The sequence below is a fragment of the Morus notabilis genome, unplaced genomic scaffold, assembly GCF_000414095.1.
Source record: "Morus notabilis unplaced genomic scaffold, ASM41409v2 Scaffold2144, whole genome shotgun sequence".
In the NCBI taxonomy this organism is placed as follows: Eukaryota; Viridiplantae; Streptophyta; class Magnoliopsida; order Rosales; family Moraceae; genus Morus; species Morus notabilis.
Genome location: NW_010366772.1, coordinates 27603 through 37526, shown reverse-complemented (window position 1 = coordinate 37526; position 9924 = coordinate 27603). Strand labels below are relative to the sequence as shown.

The 9924-nt window shown below is 33.9% G+C and overlaps 1 pseudogene; it reads right to left on the bottom strand.

The window, feature by feature from the left end:
* Positions 1-7586: 7586 nt before the first annotated feature.
* The window catches only part of LOC21390074, a 3393-nt pseudogene continuing 1055 nt past the window's right edge, over positions 7587-9924 (bottom strand).

Genomic DNA, 9924 nt, shown 5'->3' with positions numbered 1-9924 from the left:
AAATACTAGGAATGGAGATTATCAGGAATAGAAAAACAAAAGAACTTTTTCTGTCACAAAGTTCTTACGTGAAAAAGATGTTAGAAAGGTTTGGTATGTTGGAAGCTAAACCTGTCGTAACTTCTTTAGCTCAACATGTCAAGCTGAGTGTAACACAAGCACCTGCAGATGCATATGAGAAGGAATACATGAAGAGGGTCCCCTATCAAAGTGCTGTTGGGAGTGTCATGTACGCTATGGTGTGTAGCCGACCAGGTTTGGCATTTCTCTGAGTGTCATAATTAGGTTTATGTCAAATCCTGGCAAATCACGTTGGGAGGCTGCGAAATGGGTGCTGAGATATCTCAAAGGTTCAGATCTTGCAGGAAGTATTGACACCAGGAGGTCTCTAACTGGATATGTTTTCAAAGTCTTTGGTAACACAGTCAGCTGGAAAGCAAACTTGCAGCCTGTGGTAGCTTTATCAACTACTAAGGCTGAATACATTGCAGCTACATAGGCTATTAAAGAAGCTCTCTGGCTAAAAGGGCTTGTTTCTGAGTTACTGGTTCAAAAGAAGTTAGGAAATGTGGTTGTGTACTGTGATAATCAAAGTGAAATTTGTTTGACCAAGAATCAGGTGCACCATGAGAGGACCAATCATGTGGATGTGAAGTATCATTTCATTCGAGAGGTGGTAGCAAACAGAGAAGTTGAAGTACTGAAGATTTCAACAGAACACAATCCATCAAACATGATCACTGAGGCATTACCAGCAGTGAAGTTTCAGTATTGTCTAAAGTTACAAAATGTTGTTAGTCAAGTCTAGTGTGGAATTAAAAGTTGAATAAAGAACAATGGTGGAGATTGTGAAGATTTTGTTCTGTATTCAAGTATAGTCACGTGGGGTCATGTGTTAAGATTAGTCAGTTATAGGAAAAAGTCAAGTTGTCTAGTTGTTAGCCTAGTCAGCATGTTGGGTTAATATCATTTGCTGAGACAAGTAGACAATTAATACATAAGGTCTTGTAACTGAGTTAGTTGTGGGTGATATTGAGAGAGAAAGTAACTAGAGAGAGTAGAGAGAAAGTCTGTAGATTGAGATTTTCTGGTGATGTGTTTTTCTGGGTTTTGTAAAGGATTGTTTCTCAATAATAGAACTTCAAGATTTCTCTGGAGAATTCTCATTGTTCAGCTAAATATGAAAATATGTTGATCAATTAAATGCCAAATAATTTAGCTTCTCGCTCCCCTTTACCGTACAGCTAGGGAGAGGAATTTGTGACCAATTAAGTTTTGCACTCACACAAATGAATTGCCCAACAAAAAATGGAGATAACACCAAGAGCTCATGATGATGTAACGCCACCGATAATCTAACCCCCTAATTTGTCGACAAGGCCGATCTCCCCCCATAACCCCATCTCACCATGACCGATTTCTTCCGGACAAGCCTCGAGAATCACCAGTTCCGATCATGACCAGCCACGATCCAAACTGACATAAAATATAGGTTAATATGGACTCAAACCACATGTTTAATTTTTAGTGTTTCAGTTGATATTTAACCAATCATATTTTGACATGTATTTAATGGACTTAAACATTAAAAATGAAAAATTAGTTAGAAACGTTTTAAATTTTTCAAACTGACATGTTATAAGATATGAAATTTGAACAGTTAATCTGAATCCGATTAATATATATATATATACATATTTTTTATATATGGGGTGTGGTTTTAATAATTAGTCTAATATTTATCTATTTACAAGTATCGTTACTTTAATCATGTATAATGAAATTAAATTTTTATCACGATACATAATCAATTATTACTCATAAAATTATGTACTTTTTACAAAACAGTGGACCACTGAAAATGTAACCATTGAAAATAAGTCAGTCTTTATATATAAACCAAGTATCATATTAGGATCAATTAAGAACGTCATTATACAACTATATTGAACCATATATAAATATTCACAAACTTGGATCATATTTCAATTCTACGATTTTAATTTTGCCATATATATGTGTATATATATGTCTCATTAACTTTAGAAAGTAATAATTGGAATATTATATATGATGTTTGGTAAGGCTAAGAATATTTTAAGGCTTAATTTTTATGCTCTTTAATTAGGTATTTGTTTTTTGTTTAGTATACATGACATGGAATGATTTGGTAAGAATATTTTAAGGCTTTTACTAGGCCTGTTGACGTTTGTCATGATATCCGTTATAATTTACAACCTTTTGGCACCATTGAAAGGTAAGACACTGTAAAAACTAGCTATATGTAGTTGCTAATTATCAATAAAATTACCCAAGCTGGCTTATATTGAATAATGATCATCAGAGCACAAGATTGTAGCATAATTTAAAGGGATCAGTTAATTTCCTTTTCCACTTTTGGTTTACCACTCGCTTTCATGAAATGAGAAAAGCATTAATGGTAATCTCTTATCCTATTCTAGTTGCGTACATAATTTATGCGTTTTACATTTGCCAATCATAGCTTTCTATTAGTTCACAAAAGGGATATGAGAATATATATATATATATAAGGGATATGAGAATATTGCAACTGAAAGTTGAAACCGCTATAAAAATTATAATATTGGAGATGATGAGAGGAAGATCATGATCCGACGGTCAAATTACGTCTGGAGCCCGACACCCCACGAACATTTATTATTGTACGTCAGATTAATGACGATGAATCATAAAGTGGGCCATAGGGATATAAAACCAATAACCAGAAGCATTGAACCTTGATCGTGTGATAACTGATATCATCACAAAGCACCGAATACCATAAAAAGAAAATTCTCTTGTTAGTGAAAAATCATCATTACACTCCTAGTGGGGGGGGGTTAAAAGCGATCTAGGCCATGAATATTCTTAATCAACAACCATTTTGTGTCTTCTTTGAGAAACCCTAACTGAAAGTGACACAAACATTACACATATTTGTAATTACCAAACCAATCAGACCAAAAATCTTGTGCAGAAACTTGTGTCTGTTCTGCACAAGCAAAAGTTCACCAAATATGTGTGTGTGTGTGTGTGTATATGTATGACAAAATATGAGTAACCTTTATATATACTATATATGAGCTACTGGAATTAATTTTAATTAGCAGCTTTATGCATGTATGAGTATAGGATATAATCTTTTGCCGGAGGAGTCATTTTGTGATCATAAAATACAAATGAGTACATATTGCTTAGAAACGAAGGATGGACCACTTCTCAGTCTATGGTACTTTCTTTATGTTCCTTTTCATTTTCTTTCTTTTCAATTCCTTTTGTTTTGTTTTTTTGTTTTTTTTTTTTTTGTTTTTTCGCCACATGGGATAATCTTCTATTTGTATTTGCAAGTTCCACTTGTTCACTCTTATTCTAATTTCTCACCTTTTTATTTGGTAAAAGAGTATATAGCCGCGTGATTTATGAACAGTACTTCAGTCCCACCATAGGCTCCATACACGTCGCAATTAGCAGTGTGCATGTATATATGTGTGTGTGTATAAACATATATACACATTATATATATATATATATAAGTTAGGAAAATGGATGACAAAGACACATTGACATTGAAAATGATATTGACGAATGACTAAACCTAGCTAGCTGCCTCATCAAGAGGCCTACAAACAGCAGCTTTTAGAACAGCTAATAATTAGGGATTGTAATTGGTTGCGATGAAAGACAATATAATTCTTATAAACCACCAAGTGATTCCAAACCGCATATGTATATCAATATTGAAAGTTTTTGCTATCTATCTAGCTAGCTAACTATTGTCTTTTTTGATATATTAATCAAAGAAAAACAGAAGTTTTCTTAAAGAAAACAAGCTACTAGCTAGCTAGTTATAGTCTAAACTCAAACAACAATATTAAAATTTTTGTATATTAGTCAATCATAGGGCATGTACATTCCCTTGCGATGCCGTAATGTGATTGATGATCGATCTCCGTGTGATTGCTCCAATATGCCCAGTACCGTTGATGTACAGACCTTGCATATATATGTAAAAAGCAAAATGTCATGCATACTAATCTCTAATTATATATTGGATAGGTTATTTACAATTTTATTGTAACACCTCAACTCTCTATGGGGCCCATCTTACGGGACTCTCAGCATAGTCGGGTTTATATTCGATACTCATACGTATTCATGCATAGGTGCCTAGAGAAAACAGTACGTATGAGTAACGAGTATAAGACCCAATTATAACGGGGTCCCCATAAGAAGTTGAGGCATTACATTTATACTAGCAGTATTTTCACTCAACAATGAAGTCATTTTTAAAGTGAAAATATAGAATGACGGTAGCGAAAACCAAATTAAATTGTATTGATACTCATGCGGTGGCTCTTCTTCTTTGAGGGTAAAAGGGAATTAATCATATCAACTATTATCATATTATTTATCAAGAAAAAAAAGAAGAACTAAATCCCAATAAATTATGTTTTAGATCATGTTACTTTTGAGATTTTTAGGTTTAATTTTTTAAAGTTAACCCCCGAAACATAGACTCTTTGCCTCCTACAACTAAAAATGGCATATACTACCTCCCGAATTTATCATAAGTTATAATTTGATACTTTCAAAAATGAAACGATATTTTTTTTTAATGGTTTTGAGCATGTATTAGTCACATAACTAGTTAGAGAAAGGCAATATAAAAGAACGATGGTGATGGGCGAAAGTTGCGAGCAAAGGAGGAGGAGACAATTAGGGTTAGGATGAGAAAGAATTTGTGACTAAAAATATTAAAATTTTTAAGTCTTTCTTATTTAAATTTAGACAATTAAAAAATTGACGCTTCGGTTACAAAAGTGCCAAAGTTGCAAAACATTTATTAATTTGCTCCGGAGAGAGTAGTATGCAACTTTGAATTGTAAGGGTTTAAGTGAGAGAACCATCATTTTTCAAGGATAAAAAATTAAAAATTAACCCTATGTCGTTTTTATGCTAGTTTGGAATGGAAATGGACCAAACAAAATTTTTTTTTTGGAGGATAAAAATGGATCAAACATTAAAACGTGCTTAAGCGCACAGTGATCAGAGCGGATTATTAAAGTAAAGAGTAATATTCCAACTTTTTATTTGCTTCGAAGTGGTGTTTGTTGCACTGCCAAGGACTTTTGAGTCTAGGCAGCACTCTTCTAGATGATAGATAAGTTTTTAATTTCAACGTGACGCGTAGAAAGAGAGAGAGAGAAGAAAAAAAAAGAAAAAGATGATCGAGTTCCCGAAACTACTTTAGTGATGGAATCATGCATATCCTAATTAGTAATTATTCTCTCTCATAATTCAGTCCAGTTTCACACGATGGTAAGCATGCTTTCTTTGGGATCATTAAAAGCACTACTAATGGATCTCTTGAATATTGATCTCATTACTTTTGCATTTAAATAAAAGCATATAATTAGCATATAAAAAAAAAGGCTTATCTTTTAAACTACTTAAGCAGCTAAAAGGACCAAATGCCTAATCAAAACCCCTCTAATATAAAGTAGGTTTGCATTTTGGATGAATTTGGTGGTAGCTAACCTCGAGTTATTTAAAAAACCTACATCAAGTAATTTTTTATTGTAAAAAAGTTAATTTTAATTACAAATACCTAGGAAGATTAGCAAAGAGCCAAAGATTGTTATTTTATAAATTAATTGATTTAGTTGATGTGAGAGGGAGTAGTACCCTACTGAGATTCAGATTGATGTGTAATTTGCTTTGATTTTAAAATAATTTCTTCATAAAGAATGTAACTTGACAGGGGCCTATATCTCTAAAGTTGATATAAGAGAAACTTTTTGGTCATGAGGAAAAAGTAAAGGAAAGAAGATTCCGCCATGCCTTTGATATATATACTGTTGATCATGAATTGCCTCCAAGCACACAATACCTAGCTAGCCTCCTTATATTTCACTTTAATCGCATGCATGCATTTTAAATATGTATGTATATGTCGCTTGACCCCATTTCGTTTATACAAATCTACACTTATTTTCAAAAAAAAAAAAAAAAAGGAAAGAAAGAAAGAAAGAAAAAGGATCCACACATGGTAGCTCCGCACAATTCTTCTCAGCCTTACATGCGCCCATTTCCTGATCAAAAGCATGAAATTAATATATATATATATATGTGTGTGTGTGTGTGTGTGTTGTATTTTTAGATGATCAAATTCATGCAAATCTTAGTGCACTTCTTCTACCTTCCTAATTGATTAAATTCTGATCCTCCATGTATAAATAAGAGAAATTATGAGTACATGTTACTCAACAATGTCTCGACGTCCTTTTCAAAAAAGAAGAAAAAAACAATGCTCCAATGGCGTACAGATAGGATATGTCCTACTTCTACTCTACCACAAATTTACATTATAAATTAATTTGTATACAATATTCAGCATATTTCATCTCTACAAGAATTAGCCAAAAATAAAAATTCAAAGAGGGAGATTTTGGTGCGTATATTGTATAACATAATAATCAAGATCTGCTTTTTTTTTTTAAAAAAAATGGAGATCTGCTTAATTTTAAAATAAGCTTAATCCTCATATTACATGTAGGCCTGCCCCATGATTGGTGTTCTCTCTCTCTCTCTCTCTCTCTCTCTTCTCTAAATCACCGACAACAAATTTCCCTCCAAAAAGCATTAAACATGTGGGATGAGTTTCATTCCGAGTGATGCACCAGTTCCATGAATGCTTGACAGCACCTTAAGCCCATAGTTGATATGGCTGAAAACCAGGTCCCTCATCTTGATGGGACGTTAAACAAGATTGTACTACCCTCATTACAAAACCCAACCATTCCCCAGGCCTGGTCCCCAATTTTTCATTAATGGCTGAGGCCCAACCTTAATGTCCAAGGGTAAAGCAATAGTTTATTTCATCCTTATCATCTTGATTCCATAGTAATATTCATTTTTCACATCTTTGATTTAACAAAAAAAGAAAAGAAGCTTTTCATTTTGAATGCGTAGTTCAACATTTTTTTTTTTCAAGTTCGGAAAGGTGGGTGGGTTAAAACTCTACCTTTAAAATGAAGTCAGGTGTAAAATTATTGTTAAATTATTCCTACAATTATGATATTTATTCATCACTGGTATTAAATAATTATTATGATAGTATTATTAACATTTCCTATACCGTTGTTTCAAAGGTCATAACAATAAAATGATTGATTTAGGTCTCGTTCATTTCACCGATTCGAGTTTAGAATTCGAATTTTGCTATAATAAAAGGTTCTCAGAAACAGTCACATCTAACATTTTTACTATAGTAAAAAGTTCTCACATAAAGTCACATCTCAACTCGAATTAAAAACTCAAATTAACAAACTAAACGAGTCTTCAGTTTTTTTTCCATCGTAAAAATGTGTTCAGTAATATATAGATTGGGAATTTTAGAGGTGTGACTCGTGAACCCATTTCTAGCAAATTGTCTTATTTGGCTACAGAATGTGGAGCACTTGGGGCTATAATAACCAATGAGGAGTAAAAGAAAAGGGTGGGGAATATTTTGGATTTTTCCCCAACTCCAGGTATATATGATTGATAAGTTTAGTATATATAGTTCATGGTAATTCAACGGGGTCAATCCTCCATATATCTTTTGCATATTCGTGGATTGTTCTCTCACTGCTGAACTTGTACGAACCAGCCTTGTTCAAGATCGACATCTTGGTCCATCTCTGTCCCATGATTGATTAAGGAGAAAAGAACAACACGAAGAAGAGAATTAGTTATATGTGACGACAAATTTTAATATTAGATCTATGTACACGTTCCTGAATGCAAAAGAACTCTATGGCAAAGCTTAATTTTAAGTTATTTAATGCATGATTTTCAGCCCATATATAACTCCAACTATTTATAGGACTTGTGTAATTTCCCATGTACATATTGTGTTTATACTAAGTATAGTTTAATCCGGGCAATTCAAGGCAGGTCTTTTACCGTGGGTGGTGGCGGCATGGTGGTAAAGATATCCTATTTGGAGCTTTCGCTTCCATCTATATAAGGTCCGAGTCATTCTCATACTACATACAAAAGTCTGTCCTTGACATAAATTATGTGCCAGTGGACTCTATGAACTTTGAGTTGATAGCTGTTGAAGACTCAATGATAGAACCCTTACCATCGCACCTGTGATCCTAATAGACTCTTCTAATAGGTGTTGTGTCGGGAGACGTGAAGACACTACTGATCCTCTTTTTATCTATTAGAAAAAAAAAATTTCAAGGCGGGTCTTGTGCGTGCGTGTGAAAATGTTCTAGTTCGGAATTTTCGCCTACTCTCCCATTAATTTGATAATTGAAACGCAAACATAAAATTCTAACTCCATTCGCTTCTTCCACTATAAATATGAGTAGAGAAAAGCATAGTACGTAAATGGAGATATGGAATATTACTTTCTGGTCTCGATATGCCTCATCAACCTTGTCTTGGCACTCAATGTAGCTAGGGAAGTCCTTTCCAACAAGAAAATAATCGGCACGACCATAACCTTCATTTCCTTCCAGAGATCCCATAAGTTCTTCATAGTTATAAGAACCAAAAACACCACTTCTAACAAACGCCTTCACTTCTTCAAACCGCGGGTTGGGTACAAACTGTCAAATTTTCAAGCTACTGTTGGTTTTTCTTTTTCATAATTTCCTCAAGTTACAAAGTGAAAAATAAATAGTTCAAGATATGTTAGTAGAATCCCTTTAAAAAGGAAGCATAATAGTGTTTGAGAAGAAAAGGTTATCTTACCTTTCCCTCGGCTCTTTCTTTCCTTAGTCCAGCAATTTCATGAGCTCTTGCACCAAAGTGGAAAAAGTTATCTTCTCCAACCTCTTCTCTTATTTCAACATTAGCCCCATCTAAGGTTCCAATTAGTATGCAACCATTGATTGCAAATTTCATATTGCTGGTTCCACTTGCCTCCATTCCAGCAGTGCTACATAGAAATGGAAAGAAACAAAACCAATCAAATACCATGATAACAAATTTGGTTCAACACAATTTTCATTTTGCTGTCTTTTTTTTAATTTTTTTTTATTACATGTGTTCTATGAGACAATTAGATAATAATAAAAGGATCAAAGCAGCTTGATAATGTGTCCGAACAGAGAAAAAAAAATAATACCTTACATGCTGGGACAGCTCACTGCCAGGAATAAGCACTTCTGCAACACTGACATATTGTAATCAGGGACAAATACTACCTGTAATGAAAGACACTTTTAAATGGCAAAGAACCCGAAAAACACAGAAAAATCATAATTCTATGTATGTATATATATTAAAGTACACTGTTGATACTCTGCATATTATAAGCCACCAAATAGAAAAGATACCTTCAAAAGATCGCCTATGTCTGGATCATGATTTACTGTTGCTCCCACGTCTATGATAAATTTGACAATCCTCTTGGCTTGGACGTATGTGGCAAAGGCCTTTCCTCCAAATATACACACTCGGGGAACAAACTTTTCTTGTTTTTCCTCAGGACTCATTTCTTTCATTTTCTTATAGCGATAAACAATCCCCATGATATTCAGTAACTGCCTCTTGTATTCATGGATGCGCTTCACCTATAATCAACAAGTTTGGCGTCTTTTTCAGCTTTAGAAGATGAAAAAATAGTTTCATAGAATAAGCATTGAGGCATCAAGTCATCCACATGAAATATGCATGTGCTTAATTCAGGCATATTTTACTTGCAATTATGTGTCATTATGCTTAATGTTGTTATATACTCCAAAGCCTGCCTTTTGCTTTGATTCTGGGAAGCATTAGAACTATAGAGCTCGTCAAAGGGAATGACCTGTACGTCGAACATTGCATCAGGACTGACAACATAACCCGTCTTTTCTTTGAGGAATGATGCCACTTTTACCTTGTTTCTCCTTTCCGCTTCCCTCC